The 14,377-nt window shown below is 48.9% G+C and overlaps 1 protein-coding gene across 1 annotated transcript in view; it reads right to left on the bottom strand.

Moving 5' to 3' along the window:
• Positions 1 to 312, bottom strand: part of pik3r5 (phosphoinositide-3-kinase, regulatory subunit 5) — a 104,774-nt gene extending 104,462 nt beyond the window's left edge. Inside the window, exon 1 of the mRNA XM_078400996.1 lies at positions 129 to 312. The gene's annotated coding sequence lies outside the window, so the exon portion shown is untranslated. The remainder of the gene's footprint in view (positions 1 to 128) is intronic.
• Between the last annotated feature and the right edge of the window lie 14,065 nt (positions 313 to 14,377).

A 14,377-nucleotide genomic window follows, 5' to 3' on the forward strand; every position in this document is an offset into this window, starting at 1 on the left:
CCAGAGGTTTGCACTATATTACATTATCAGACTTATTTATGCTTGATAAGTTCCAGGAAATTCTCACTATTATTTACCGAAGTGGTTGACAGAGACTTGCAATGTAAAGAACCAGTTTCTAAACTTACCTTAAGTTTTCAAGGCATCTGGAGACTTCCTATTCCCTCTCGAATAATTTCCTCTAATACTTTTTTTGATTGCAGTGTAACTTCACAGCCTTGTACAAACTCAATGAAATGGAGTTTAACCACATCCTTGATGAAGAAGATATTGGGTAAAAAAATAGTGCTGGCAACCTTGAAATCCACCGTCTCTAAGTGGTCTGATACGCATGTACTTTAAACAAACAGGAACTGAAACAAAATGATAGTCTCAAGGGCAGGAAGTAGGTGGAGCTGGTAACTAAGCCAGGAGGTGTGGAATTGACAGTTCTAATCCAATCACACTATTGTTTTTCATGAGGTTTTATCTGCTGTGGGTTTATTTTACCATTAGGTGCTCACTTCACTTCAAATGCAGGTGAAATCATTATCATCATCATAATCATACTTTTATGGCGAGTCTGGAGGCTCGTTCTTTGTTGAAGAAGTTTATTGCGACAGCAATATTCGATCACACAGTTTACTTAACGAGATTACAGACAACCATTAATTCTAACTGTTCACTTCGAAGGAGTCTTCCAACTAACTCTTTTGGGCGCCAAAGCCGCACGTGACCACGCTGTCCAATCAGCGGTCTCACTCCCTGGACCAATCCCTACGGTCGCACCTACACGTGACCTTGCTGGCCAATCTGAGGGTTCGACACCCAGGACCACTCTCTATGGTCGCTACATGACCCCCCCCAGAACCCAAGGTACGGAACCTAGCAGGGAGCCGGATTTCGCGACCAGAACGAGTAAGGAGAGGGGCAGCCGGAACCACAGGAGCGGGGGGTCCTGGACCGGGTGGAACTGCAGGAGCGGGGGGTCCTGGACCGGGTGGAACTGCAGGAGGACGGCCTCGCCGAGGCGGTTGGCCGACCAGGACCGGGCGGTCCGGATCCAAGTGCGCAGGTTTAAGCCTGGACACCGAGACGAGCTCACTCCTGCCGCCCACGTCTAAGGTGAAGGTGACCGTCCCTTTACGCAAAACCCGGAACGGCCCTTCATAGACCCTCTGCAACGGGGAACGATGGGCATCCCTACGCAGAAATACAAACTCACAGTCCTTCAAGGCAGGCGGTTCATGCACCATGAGACACCCATGACGCGAAGTCAGAACCGGAGCCAGGGAACCCACGCGTGCCCGGAGTGATGCTAAAACCGACGGAACTGAAGGCAGCTGACCAGAGGACTCCGGCAACAAATCTCCAGGTACCCGAAGTGGCGAGCCATATACTAGTTCCGCGGACGAAGCACCGAGATCCTGCTTAGGAGCGGTCCGCATGCCCAGAAGGACACAGGGAAGTTGGTCTACCCAGTCCGGGCCCTCCAGCCTCGCACTGAGGGCCGCCTTGAGTTGTCGGTGGAACCTCTCCACGAGCCCATTAGCCTGAGGGTGGTACGCCGTGGTGTGTTGCAACCGGGAGCCGTACAGCTCTGCTAGCGTGGCCCAGAGGGTAGAGGTAAACTGTGACCCTCTGTCGGTGGTAATAACGGACGGAACCCTGAAACGGGCCACCCAATGGAGGGCCAGGGCCCTGGCACAAGAGGCAGCGGAGGTATCTGACAATGGGAAAGCCTCTGGCCACCGGGTGAACCGATCCACCACCGTGAGCAGTTGGGTGTAGCCCTGGGAGGAAGGTAAAGGTCCGACCAAATCCACATGAATATGGAAAAAACGGACCGCTGGGACCGCAAACTCTTGTACCGGGGGCTGGACATGGCGTTGAACTTTAGCGGTCTGGCAGGGAACGCAGGAACGGGCCCAAGCGGCTACCTGTTTACGCAGGCCATGCCACACAAACCGAGCGGCTACTAAGGCAGAGGTGGAGCGGATGGACGGGTGCGCCAGCCCATGAATGGCATCAAACACCCGGCGCTGAAGGGAGGGCGGCACCACCGGCCTGGGACGGGGAAGGGAAACATCACACCAGACATTTGTGCCCGCCGGCCCGCAGGCCACCTGAGCCAACTTCAACCCTGAAGTGGCGGACTGGTATGCCGAGGCGCTGTCCGCCAGGAGCTGTGCCTCCGCAAGCTCCTGGAGATCCACCTCACAGTCTACCGCTGAAATGGGGGAAACAGCAGGCCGAGACAGGGCGTCAGCAACGGCATTAAGCTTACCCGCGACATGACGGACATCGGTGGTAAACTCAGAGATGGCAGTCAGGTGCCGCTGCTGGCGGGCCGACCATGGGTCGGACAATTTGGAAAAAGCAAAAGTCAACGGTTTATGGTCCGTAAAGGCCACAAACGGGCGGCCTTCTAGGAAATACCTAAAGTGACGGACAGCTAAGTAGAGAGCCAGAAGCTATATTTCAGCTCAGCCGAACTCAGTTGCTGGCTGAAAAACGACAAGGGCTGCCAAAGGCCACCGACCTGCTGTTCCAAAACCCCTCCCACCACCACGTCTGACGCATCAACCGTCAGGGCCGTGGGGGCGGAGGGGCTCGGGTGGACCAACATGGTGGCCTCTGCCAAAGCCGCCTTAGCTGCTGCAAAGGCCGACTCCGCGGCCGGGGACCATACCAACTCTACAGGTTTACCCGCGAGGCACTGGAAGAGCGGACGCATGACCCGTGCTGCTGCCGGGACGAACCTATGGTAGAAGTTCACCATGACCATGAACTCTTGCAGACCCTTCACTGTGGTGGGCCTCGGGAATGCTCGGATAGCCTCCACCTTCTCGGGCAAAGGGGTGGCGCCGGCAGGGGTGATTCTGTGCCCTAAAAAATTGAGATAAGGGAGGCCAAATTGACACTTGGAGGGTTGGATGATGAGCCTGTGGTCTTGGAGCCGCTGGAATACGGTCCGCAAGTGGGCCAGGTGTTCCTGCTCCGAGGGGCTGGCGACCAGGATATCATCTAAATAAATGAACACAAAAGGCAAATCTCGACCAACACGGTCCATGAGTCGCTGGAAGGCCTGAGCCGCGTTCTTTAAACCGAAAGGCATGCGCAACCATTCGAACAACCCGAACGGAGTGATCGTGGCAGTCTTTGGTATGTCCTCAGGGCGCACAGGGATCTGGTGGTAGCCCCGCACCAAATCGATCTTGGAGAACACCACGGCACCTTCCAGCCCAGACGAGAAGTCCTGGAGGTGCGGTATGGGGTAGCGGTCGGCCGTGGTGACGGCATTGAGGCGCCGGTAATCGCCGCATGGTCTCCACCCCCCAGATGCTTTGGAGACCATATGCAACGGCAAGGCCCACGGGCTGTCGGACTGATGGACAATGCCCATTTCTTCCATCTTCCTGAATTCTGCCCGCGCCACCACCAGTTTGTCGGGCGGTAACCTCCTGGCCCGAGCGAAAACGGGGGGGGGGGCCCTCGGTGCGGATGTGGTGGACCACGCCGTGCCTGGCCGAAGGGGCGTCAAACCGTTGGATGAGCAGCTCTGGAAACTCCGCCAGGACCTCAGCGTACGGGTCGGGTGCCGCGACGACGGCCTGGACAGTTGGGCTGGGCGGGGTGGCGGCCGGCGGAGCGGCGGGCTCATCGCTGCTGGCGGAGGGTCGAAGGTCGTTACCGCGGACATCGGGGACTAGTGAAAAGGCCCAGAGGAAATCTGCGCCTAGGATCGCCTGGCTGACGTCCGCGATAATGAATGGCCATTCGTACGTGCGGATGCCGAAAGCCAGGGACATTGTCCGCGTACCATACGTGCAGATGGGGCTGCCATTAACCGCGATGAGGGTGGGACCTGTCTTACCCGATCTGGTCTCGAGGTCGGTCGGCGGTACGATACTGACTATGGCTCCCGTGTCAACCAAATATTCTGTGTCCATGAATCGATCTCGGACGTAGAGGCGTCGGTTCTGGCCAATCGCAACCGCCTCTATGTACGATCGGCCGAGGCATTTCCCGAGAAGGTACAAGGTGAGCGGCAGTTGCGGGATTCTCCACCCCATCGTAGATGGTAATAGCACCAGCCGCGCTTGTGCGGATCCTTTTGGCGGGCTTTTTGGAGAAATGGCGGGAGACGCGGCGCCATCTTGATGTCACTGTGGCGCGGCCGCTGATGCCGAGATCTTGTTGATCGAACTGCTTCTTTTTGATTTGGACGCCATGAGCGCATCAGCTTTTTCTGCATATGCCACGGGGTCCTTAAAAGAACAATCCGTGAGCCTGAGCATTTTCGGGAAGCTTCTCTCGGAATGCCTGCTCGAACATGAGGCACTCCGTGTGTTCACCTGCTAGCACTAACATTTCAGCCATGAGAACGGACGGCAGCCGATCTCCGAGATCCGGTAGGTGCATAAGCCTCTTAGCTCGGTCATGCCTACTGAATCCGAAGGTTCGTAACAACAATACCTTCATTGCCTCGTACTTGTCTTCTGCGGGAGGGTTGACGATGAACCGCATCACCTGCGCGGTCGTCTCCGGCGGTAGAGCGCTGACGAGGTAGTAGTACTTTGTCGCGTCCGCTGAGATGTTTCTTAAGTGAAACTGGGCTTCGGCATGGACAAACCAAGATTGTGGTTGATGTGCCCAAAACGACGGAAGGTGAACGCTGACCGCGCTTAGCTGCGGTGTGCCGGGCGTAGGAACCAAAGACGAGGCGTCTTGTTCACTCATGATAGATGATCGGCTGGATCACGTCGGGGTCACCAATATGGCGAGTCTGGAGGCTCGTTCTTTGTTGAAGAAGTTTATTATGACAGCAATATTCGATCACAAAGTTTCGAATATACAGACAACCATTAATTCTAACTGTTCACTTCGAAGAAGTCTCCCAACTAACTCTTTTGGGCGCCAAAACCGCATGTGACTACGCTGTCCAATCAGCGGTCTCACTCCCTGGACCAATCCCTACGGTCGCACCCACATGTGACCTTGCTGGCCAATCTGAAGGTTCGACACCCAGGACCAATCTCTATGGTCGCTACACTTTATTAGCCAAGTATGTTTTGCAACATACGAGGAATTTCCTTTGCCATACAGTCATACCAATAAAAAACGACAGAGCACACAAAATACTTTAACATGAACATCCACCACAGTGACTCCTCCGCATTCCTCACTGTGATGGAAGGCGAAAAAAAGTTCAATCTCTTCCCTTCTTTGGCCTCCCGCCTCAAGCCTTCCATTGACGGGACGATCTTGACTCCCGTAGCCGGCGATCAGGCCCTCCGATTGGGGTGATCAAGCTCCCGCATCAGGAGGAAATCTCAGCTGCCCCGCGCCGAGCGATCTACCCCGGGTCGAGGCTGGTCGAACCTTCCGTGTTCTTTGGAGCTTCCCGACATCAGTCTCTGCCCGAGACTGTGAGCTCCTTGATGTTAACGTCCGCAGGCCGCAGTTGGAGTGTCGATGCCAGGCAAGGGATCGGCTCCGATGGTAAGTCCATGCACCGTGGTAGGGCTCAAAGTCAGTCCGAAGCAAGGCCTCCAGCTCCACAATGTTAAGCCGCAGAGCGACCAGAAATACGATCCGGAAAACAATCGCATCTCCGGCAAGGTAAGAGATTGAAAAAAAGTTTTCCCCGACCCCCCCGCCCCCGCCCACCCCCCACATAAAACAAACCAGAGAACATTAACCCAAACTTTTAAAACACACTAAAAATCACAAAAAATACAAAAAAACATACAGACTGTTGGCAAGGCCACCACTGCTGATGGCACCCAGTCCTGTATAACTTCCGCAAATCAATCCTGTGTTTAAAATATGCTCATTGTACTTCCATATCTTGTTATTACACCTGGATATTTTATTCGGAATGGCTCCTGGTGAATAATTAAATCGGGAGGCAGCAATTTATTCTTAACTAAACAGAAGTACTAACCCTACGCTTGCATGGGGAACCTGGTGCTGTTCATAATGGAGCCCCTGAGATACCAGATCCTGGGACAAGATCATTTGTGCCTTTTCAGCAAGTAATTTTTTATTTTTCATACTACAACCAAGTTAATGATCATTACTCTTTCATTAGTGCACACACCTGTCAAGCCATTTATTGACTGATTGACTTGAGAGTTTCAGACATCCAGGAGCATCTTCTCATCAAAGCACGGGCAACATGGTGGGGGGGGGGGGGGGGGTTGAGGAAAGCTAGCAGAGAGGAAGGGTAGGACAGAGCATGGATATAGTGGAGATTATTATATCTGGTAATCTGGTAGAAGATGACCAGTCAGCTTACACCAGGAAGAAATGGCCAAAATATTGGGAGCCACGAAGGAGAAAAATACTATGACCCGATCTCTTTTGGCCAACTAAACATTCTGACTGTTCTATGTGCACTTGACCACAACAGCTTTGTAGCACACATTGTCTACATCCACAACATCAATTTGGAGTATTGTGAGTAATTTTGGGCACCATATCTAAGTAAGGATGTGCTGGCGTTGGAGAGGGTCCAGAGGAGGTTCATGAGAATGATCCCAGGAATGAGTGGGTTAACGTGTGATGAACGCTTGATGATGCTGGGCCTGTACTCACTGGAGTTTAGAAGGATGAGGGGGGACTTCATTAAAATATACTGAAAGCTTCGATAGAGTGAATGTGAAGAGGATGTTTCCTCCAGTGGGATAGTTTAGGACCAGAAGCCATAGCCACAGAATAAAAGGATGTTCTTTTAGGGGAGCAATTTTGTTAGTTAGAGGGTTGTGAATCTGTGGAGTCCACAGCCACAGTAGGCTGTAGAGGCCATCAATAGATATTTTTAAGGCAGGAAGAGATAGATTCTTGATTAGTACGAGTGTCAAGGGTTATGGGGTGAAGGCAGGAGAATGGGGAGAGTTAGATCAGCCATGATTGAATGGTATAGATTTGATGGGTCGAATGGCCTAATTCTGCTCCTGTCACTTATGAACTTATGAACATGGACTGCTCTCCCATTGTGACAGGCAAACCTCCAGCTACCTTAATATCCACTCGCAGTGTCACCCCTCCTGCACAGCCAAATTCCTCCAGACCAAACAGACCACGTAATGACAGTCCCTGCTTTTGTTAAAACCTTTGTTTGTTGGATGTGGTCATCCTTAATTGCCCTTGGGTAGGTGGGGGAGTGAGCCACATTCCTGAACCACCACAGGCCATCTGGTGAACCCTCTCCCACAATGACTTTGGAGATACAGGGTGAAACAGGCTGTGCCGACCAGCGATCACCCCGCACACTAGCCCCACTATCCCACACACTGGGGGCAAGATACAATTTCTTTATCAAGGCTAATTAACCTCCAAACCTGCACGTCTTTGGAGTGTGGGAGGAAACCGGAGCGCCTTGAGAAAACCCACATGGTCACGGGGAGAATGTATAAACTCCATACAGACAGCACTCATAGTCAGGATGGAACTCGGGACTCTGGCACTGTGAGGCAGCAACTCTACCACTGTGCAACTGTGCTGCCCGGGGGACAATGGTCTAGGATTTAGACCGAGCAGAGATGAAGGCACAGGGATATCATTTCCAACTTAGGCTGTGTGCAACTTGAAAGGTCAGGCCCAGGTGCTGCTGCCCCCTTGGCTTTGCCCTTCTTGGTGGAGAAGGGGTGCTGGCTTGGGAAGAGCTGCTGGAATAACCTGCATGGGTAAACGCAGCAAACTTTCCAAATGGAACACATGGCAGCTGACGTGTAGGAAGGGTCTGCAGATGCTGGTTTATATCAACGATAGACACGAATGCTGGAGTAATTGAGCGGGTCAGGCAGCATCTCTGGAGCAAAGGAATAGGTGACATTTTGGGTCGAGACCCTTCTTCAGATGGGTCTCAACATTTTCAAAGGTCTCAACATCTCCAAAGATGTTGCCTGACCCGTTGAGTTAGACAATACACAATAGACAATAGGTGCAGGAGTTGGCCATTCGGCCCTTCGAGCCAGCACCGCCATTCAATGTGATCATGGCTGATCATTCTCAATCAGCACCCCATTCCTGCCTTCTCCCCATACCCCCTGACTCCACTATCCTTAACAGCTCTATCTAGCTCTCTCTTGAATGCTTTCAGAATTGGCCTCCACTGCCTTCTGAGGCAGAGAATTCCACAGATTCACAACTCTCTGACTGAAAACGTTTTTCCTCATCTCCGTTCTAAATGGACCCACCCCTTATTCTTAAACTGTGGCCCTTGGTTCTGGACTCCCCCAACATTGGGAACATGTTTCCTGCCTCTAACGTGTCCAACCCCTTAATAATCTTATATGTTTCGATAAGATTCCCTCTCACCTGCAAACATTCAGACTTCTGATGTAATGATGGAGACGGCCGGTCCAAGGTCACAGCCCTCAGGACATTCGGATGTCATGGAGTTGGCATGATTTTACCTGCAACAATCACGTCCAGTTTCCTTTCTGATCATAAGGGTGTTTTCAGTGACCTTTGATTTCCATTTCCCTGGGCTTTTTTTATGGACACTTGGCCAAAATGCTGCATTGATATCACTGGCAGTCACTCTTTCCTTACTCCTGGAATTCTACGCTTTGATCCGCATTGGATCAAGGTCATTATAAACTCTGGAGCCGGGTCCATCCCGAAATGTTTTTCTCCAGAGATGCTGCCTGACCCGCTGAGTTACTCCAGCATTTTGTGTCTATTTTGTGACTAAAATCTATCGTTCCCTGAACCGCGGAAGCACATAATCCATGCAAATCCACGATTGTCTCTGCCCGGCCAGTCAATCTGTGCCCCTGATTGTTTCTGTGCCCATTTTGCCAGCATCCCCAAACTTGGAGAGCTTTGTGCAGGTTTGAACACATGCAAAGAGAAATCCTCTTTCCTGGCCTGGCTGGCTCTCAGTTGGGCTTGCTCCTCCGGGAACAGAACAAATCCTCATGAAAGATGCATTCATAATTGTTTTATCAACTCCAAACCTCCGCACAAAGTGTCAAAAACACGATGAAGATGTTGAATGTGCCCAGTTCTGTTTCAATGTTGACTGAAAAGCTGCAACTGCCTTGAGGAATCCTGGATTCCATCGCATTGCTAATGTACCCTGGAATGGTTACAAATGGAAGAAAACATCAATATCACTTTCTTCCCAATATGTTTCATGGTGAATTAGCAGAACACATTGCCGTAGTATCTTTCAAACAGAACGTCAACCACATGGGCTTTTACCTATTCATTTTCATTAACACGAAATGCAAGTTAAATTGATAATAGCAACAGTGCACAATTATTTTAGGAAGTTTCATGTCCAATCCGTATGCTTAGGGGAATGGGCATCCTGAAATAACCTAGCTAGCAGAAACAGGAATAACAAAAATAAAAATAAAAATACAGGAAGCAACACAAAACTAGAAAGTCTTTGCAACTGCTTTAGGCTGGGCGTCTGCAGCTTTCAAATGGTTAGCAGTAAACATTTCTACCACATAAAACACACTGAGATTAAAAATTGCTGGCACAGAGCACAATTGACTGGCTCTGTAAATTCTAGAGGTGGTAAATTACATTAGCATATACTTTCTGTATATGTAAAAACTTTTGACTTGTACTTAACGATATTTGGTTAAACATCTTAATTCTTCTAACGTTTTACATTTTATCATTCCAACATTTTAACAGGGCGGCGTAGTGGCACAGCGGTTAGAGCTGCTGTCTCACGGCACCAGTGGCTTGGGTTTGATCCTGACCTCAGGTGCAATGTCGGAGTGGAGTTTGCACGTTCTCCCTGCATGTAACCGCATGGGTTTCCTCCAGGTGCACCAGTTTCCTCCCACATCCCAAATATGTGTGGGTTTGTTGGTTGCTGTAAATTACCCTTCGTGTGTCGAGAGTGGATGTAAAAGTGGGATAACCTAGAACAGGTGTTTATGGGTAATCGATGGTCGGTGCGGACTCAGTGGGTCGAAGGGCCCGTTTCCATGCTGTATCTCTAAACTAACCATTTCTTTACGATACATTTGATTGCCTATCTTGGCCTATGTTTCAGAGATTTTATTCTATGGAGCATGACTGGAAGGCTGGTATTTATTGTCCATCCCTAATTCCCCATGAGTAGGGCGTGGGAGAAGTGCCATCATGAACCAAGGTCATTCCAGTGAAGACACTCTCACAAGATCATGGAGCAGGGGGTCTGTGTATTTACACCCGACAATTATTTTTTTTGGTGATTTCAAAAAAAAAATTGATTTAGAGATACAGCGCAGAAACAGGCCCTTCGGCCCACCGGGTCTGCGCCGCCCAGCAATCCCCGCACACTAACACTATCCTACACCCACTAGGGACAATTTTTACATTTGCCCAGCCAATTAACCTACATACCTGTACGTCTTTGGAGTGTGGGAGGAAACCGAAGATCTCGGAGAAAACCCAGGCAGGTCACGGGGAGAACGTACAAACTCCGTACAGACGGCGCCAGTAGTCAGGATTGAACCTGAGTCTCCGGCGCTGCATTCGCTGTAAGGCAGCAACTCTACTGCTGCGCCACCGTGCCGTCATTGATGAAAGAAGGCAATGCATTTCCAATTGAAAACTTGCAGTGGTGATGGTGGTCCCGATCCTTTGCATTTTTAGCTCTTTTCTCATGAAAAAATCATGGGCTTTGGAAGGAATTGCTTTGGGATGGCTTAGAGCTGATCCATATAAATCACTTGCTTTGTTATTCGATAAGCTAATTTCATAAACCTAGTGGAAATTGTAGCATTGTGGCCTGTTCCCAAACATATTGGCAGAGAGAAAAAATAACCCATAATTGTTTTCCATCTATTTTCTGCAGTTGACAAAGCAATTTAAAGATACGGTGTGAAAACAGTCCCCTTGGCCCACCAAGTCCAGGCTGACCATCGATCACCCATTCACGCTGGTTCTATGATCTCTCACTTTCTCATCCACTCCCGTCACACCAGGGGCAATTTACGGAGACCAATTAACTGACAGACCCACATGTCTATGGGATGTGGGAGGAAACCGGAGCAGCCGAAGGAAACCCTTGCAGTCACAGGGAGACCATGCAAACTCCACATAGACTGCACCTGCAGTCAGGAAGAAACCTGGGTCTCTGTCACAGTGAGACAGCTATCTGATAGTTTTGATATCAGAGAAGAACAGGAGCAACTTTGATTGGGAACTAATATAAATTTGAACATCCTGTCAATGGTCCCTTGGTAAGATATGAATACACTGTAAACAATATAATATAATAGAATAGAATAGTGAAAGGCTTGGGTAGAGTGGATGTGGAGAGGATGTTTCCACTAGTCGGAGAGTCCAGGACTAGAGCGGCACGGTAGCGCAGCGGTAGAGTTGCTGCTTTACAGCGAATGCAGCGCCGGAGACTCAGGTTCAATCCTGACTACGGGTGCTGCACTGTAAGGAGTTTGTACGTTCTCCCCGTGACCTGCGTGGGTTTTCTCCGAGATCTTCGGTTTCCTCCCACACTCCAAAGACGTACAGGTGTGTAGGTTAATTGGCTGGGTAAATGTAAAAATTGTCCCTAGTGGGTGTAGGATAGTGTTAATGTATGGGGATCACTGGGCGGCACGGACTTGGTGGGCCGAAAAGGCCTGTTTCCGGCTGTATATATATGATATGATATGATATAGAGGTCATAGCCTCAGAATTAAAGGACGTTCTTTTAGGAAGGCGATGAGGAGAACTTTCTTTAGTCAGAGGGTGGTGAATCTGTGGAATTCTTTGCCCCAGAAGGCTGTGGAGGCCATCAGTGGGTATTTTCAAGGCAGAGATAGATAGATTTTTGATTAGTACAAGTGTCAGAGGTTATGGGGAGAAGGCAGGAGAATGGGGTTAGGAGGGAGAGATAGATCAGCCATGATTGAATGGCGGAGTAGACTTGATGGGACGAATGGCCTAATTCTACTCCTATCACTTATGTCCTTATGACCTAAACGAAAAAATATTGTATGCGTGTGTGAGTATATATATATATATATACACACACACACACACACACACACACACACACACACACACATAAAAACAAACAAACACAAATGGTGCAAAAACACAAAACCAATGCCCCCAAGTCTATGTAGTTTAGACCTTATTTGGAGGTAGTAGTGTTTAATAGCCTAATGTCTGTATGGCAGAAGCTGTTCCTGAACCTGGACGTTACATTTTTCAGGCTTCTGTATCTTCTTCCCGATGGCAGGGGTGAAATGAGTGTGACAATAGACAATAGGTGCAGGAGGAGGCCATTCGGCCCTTCGAGCCAGCACCGCCATTCAATGTGATCATGGCTGATCATTCTCAATCAGTACCCCGTTCCTGCCTTCTCCCCATACCCCCTGACTCCGCTATCCTTAAGAGCTCTATCCAGCTCTCTCTTGAATGCATTCAGAGAATTGGCCTCCACTGCCTTCTGAGGCAGAGAATTCCACAGATTCACAACTCTCTGACTGAAAAAGTTTTTCGTCATCTCAGTTCTAAATGGCCTACCCCTTATTCTTAAACTGTAGCCCCTTGTTCTGGACTCCCCCAACATTGGGAACATGTTTCCTGTGTGGGCAGTGCTGAAGATCTGTGCTTGGCCCGACACATCGATGCAATAACCGTGAAAACACATGCACGCATGTACTTCCTTAGAAGATTGAGAAAATTCCAAATGTCTCTCATTTCTCTCTTGAACTTCAACAGGTGTATGGTAGAAAGCATATTAGCATATCAGCAGGCAAAATGTGTAGGATGCTGGCTTACACCAAAGATAGACACAAAATGCTGGAGTAGCTCAGCGGGTCAGGCAGCATCTCTGGAGAGAAAAAAAAAAGGTGACGTTTCCGCCCAGACCCTTCAGATAGCGTTTTGTGTCTGTCTTTAGCATATTAGCAGCCTGGTTTGGCAACTCGAGTGCTCAGGAATGAAGGAGATTACAGAGAATGGTAGGCCTGATCTGCCTGGCCCATCACAGGTGATGACCTCTTCCCACATGGAAGGAGGCACTCTCTCAAAAAGACAACTAATATCATCAAAGACCCACACCACCCTTGCCATCTCGCTATTACCATCATGAAGAAGGTACAGGAGCCTGAGAACCATGACTTCCAGGTTCAAGAACAAGTTCTTCCCGGCAACCATCAGGCTCCTGAACACTGCATAGCAGTTCCCACTACCTCAGCAACTATGATCAACTATGGATATTGTTTCTGGTTGCACTAAGGACTTCAGTTTATCACGAGTATGGTCTGGTTAGCTAGTAGTTTTTAGTCTTCAGTTTAGAGATACAGAGCGGAAAAAGCCCCTTCGGCCCAGTGTGTCCGCACCGACCAGCGATCCCTGTAAACTAGTACCATCCTACACACTGGGGATAATTTTACCGAAGCCAATCAACCTACATACCTATACATCTTTGGAGTGTGGGAGGAAACCGGAGCACCCAGGATAACCCATGCAATCACAGGGAGAACGTATAAACTCAATACAGACAGTACCCGTAGTCAGGATCGAACTCGGGTCTCTGGCACTGTAAGGCAGCAGCTCTACCACTGTGCCACTGTGCTGAACCTGATTATTAATTTGTGGTATTGATTATTGTATATTTATTTGGGTGTTTTGCCTCAATGGGCCTGTAAAGCTGCAGCATGTAAGAATGTCATTGTTCTATTACTTGTACATATGACAATTAAACTTTATTCTCCATTGACTCTTAAATGACCAGATGATCAAATGAAGGTAAAATATTTAAATCTGCATAATTTTTTCAAGCACATTTAAATTTTCGCAGTTTGCTGAAAGAGTCATTTATATTACAATTAAACATAAGTAGAAATAAATCTCTTGATCGCCTGATGTGATTTACTTTTCTGGAGTGCATCAGATACAAATTACTAGATACTAAACTGCAACAAGGCAACAATACAGAATTACTGATGGAAATTAATACTCTGAAATTATCTCCAGATATAATGTAATCGCTCAGACTAATATAGCATATATAACACGAGGGAAAGACAATTTAAAATAAATAAGTTATTGAGATGAGATGACATTGAGTACAAGAACAGGCCTTTCGGGCCCACGATATCTGTGCTGAATTTAATGCCAAGATCAATTCTTATCCATCCAACATAATTCATATTCCTCCGTTACCTGCATATCCATGTGCCTATCCAAGTCTAAAAGTCTCTTAAAGGCCACTATCATATCTTCCTTAATCACCACCCCCTGACAGTCCGTTCCAGCACTCACCCCCCTCTGAGTAACAAACCTGTCCCACACATCTCCATTAAACTTGGCCCCTCTTACCTTAAGTTTAAGCCCGCTAGTATTTTACATTTCCATCCTGGGAAAAAGGTTATGACTGTCCACTCAATCTATGCCTCTCATGTTTTTATAAACCGTT

The sequence above is a fragment of the Rhinoraja longicauda genome, chromosome 6 (assembly GCF_053455715.1).
Source record: "Rhinoraja longicauda isolate Sanriku21f chromosome 6, sRhiLon1.1, whole genome shotgun sequence".
NCBI lineage: Eukaryota > Metazoa > Chordata > Chondrichthyes > Rajiformes > Arhynchobatidae > Rhinoraja > Rhinoraja longicauda.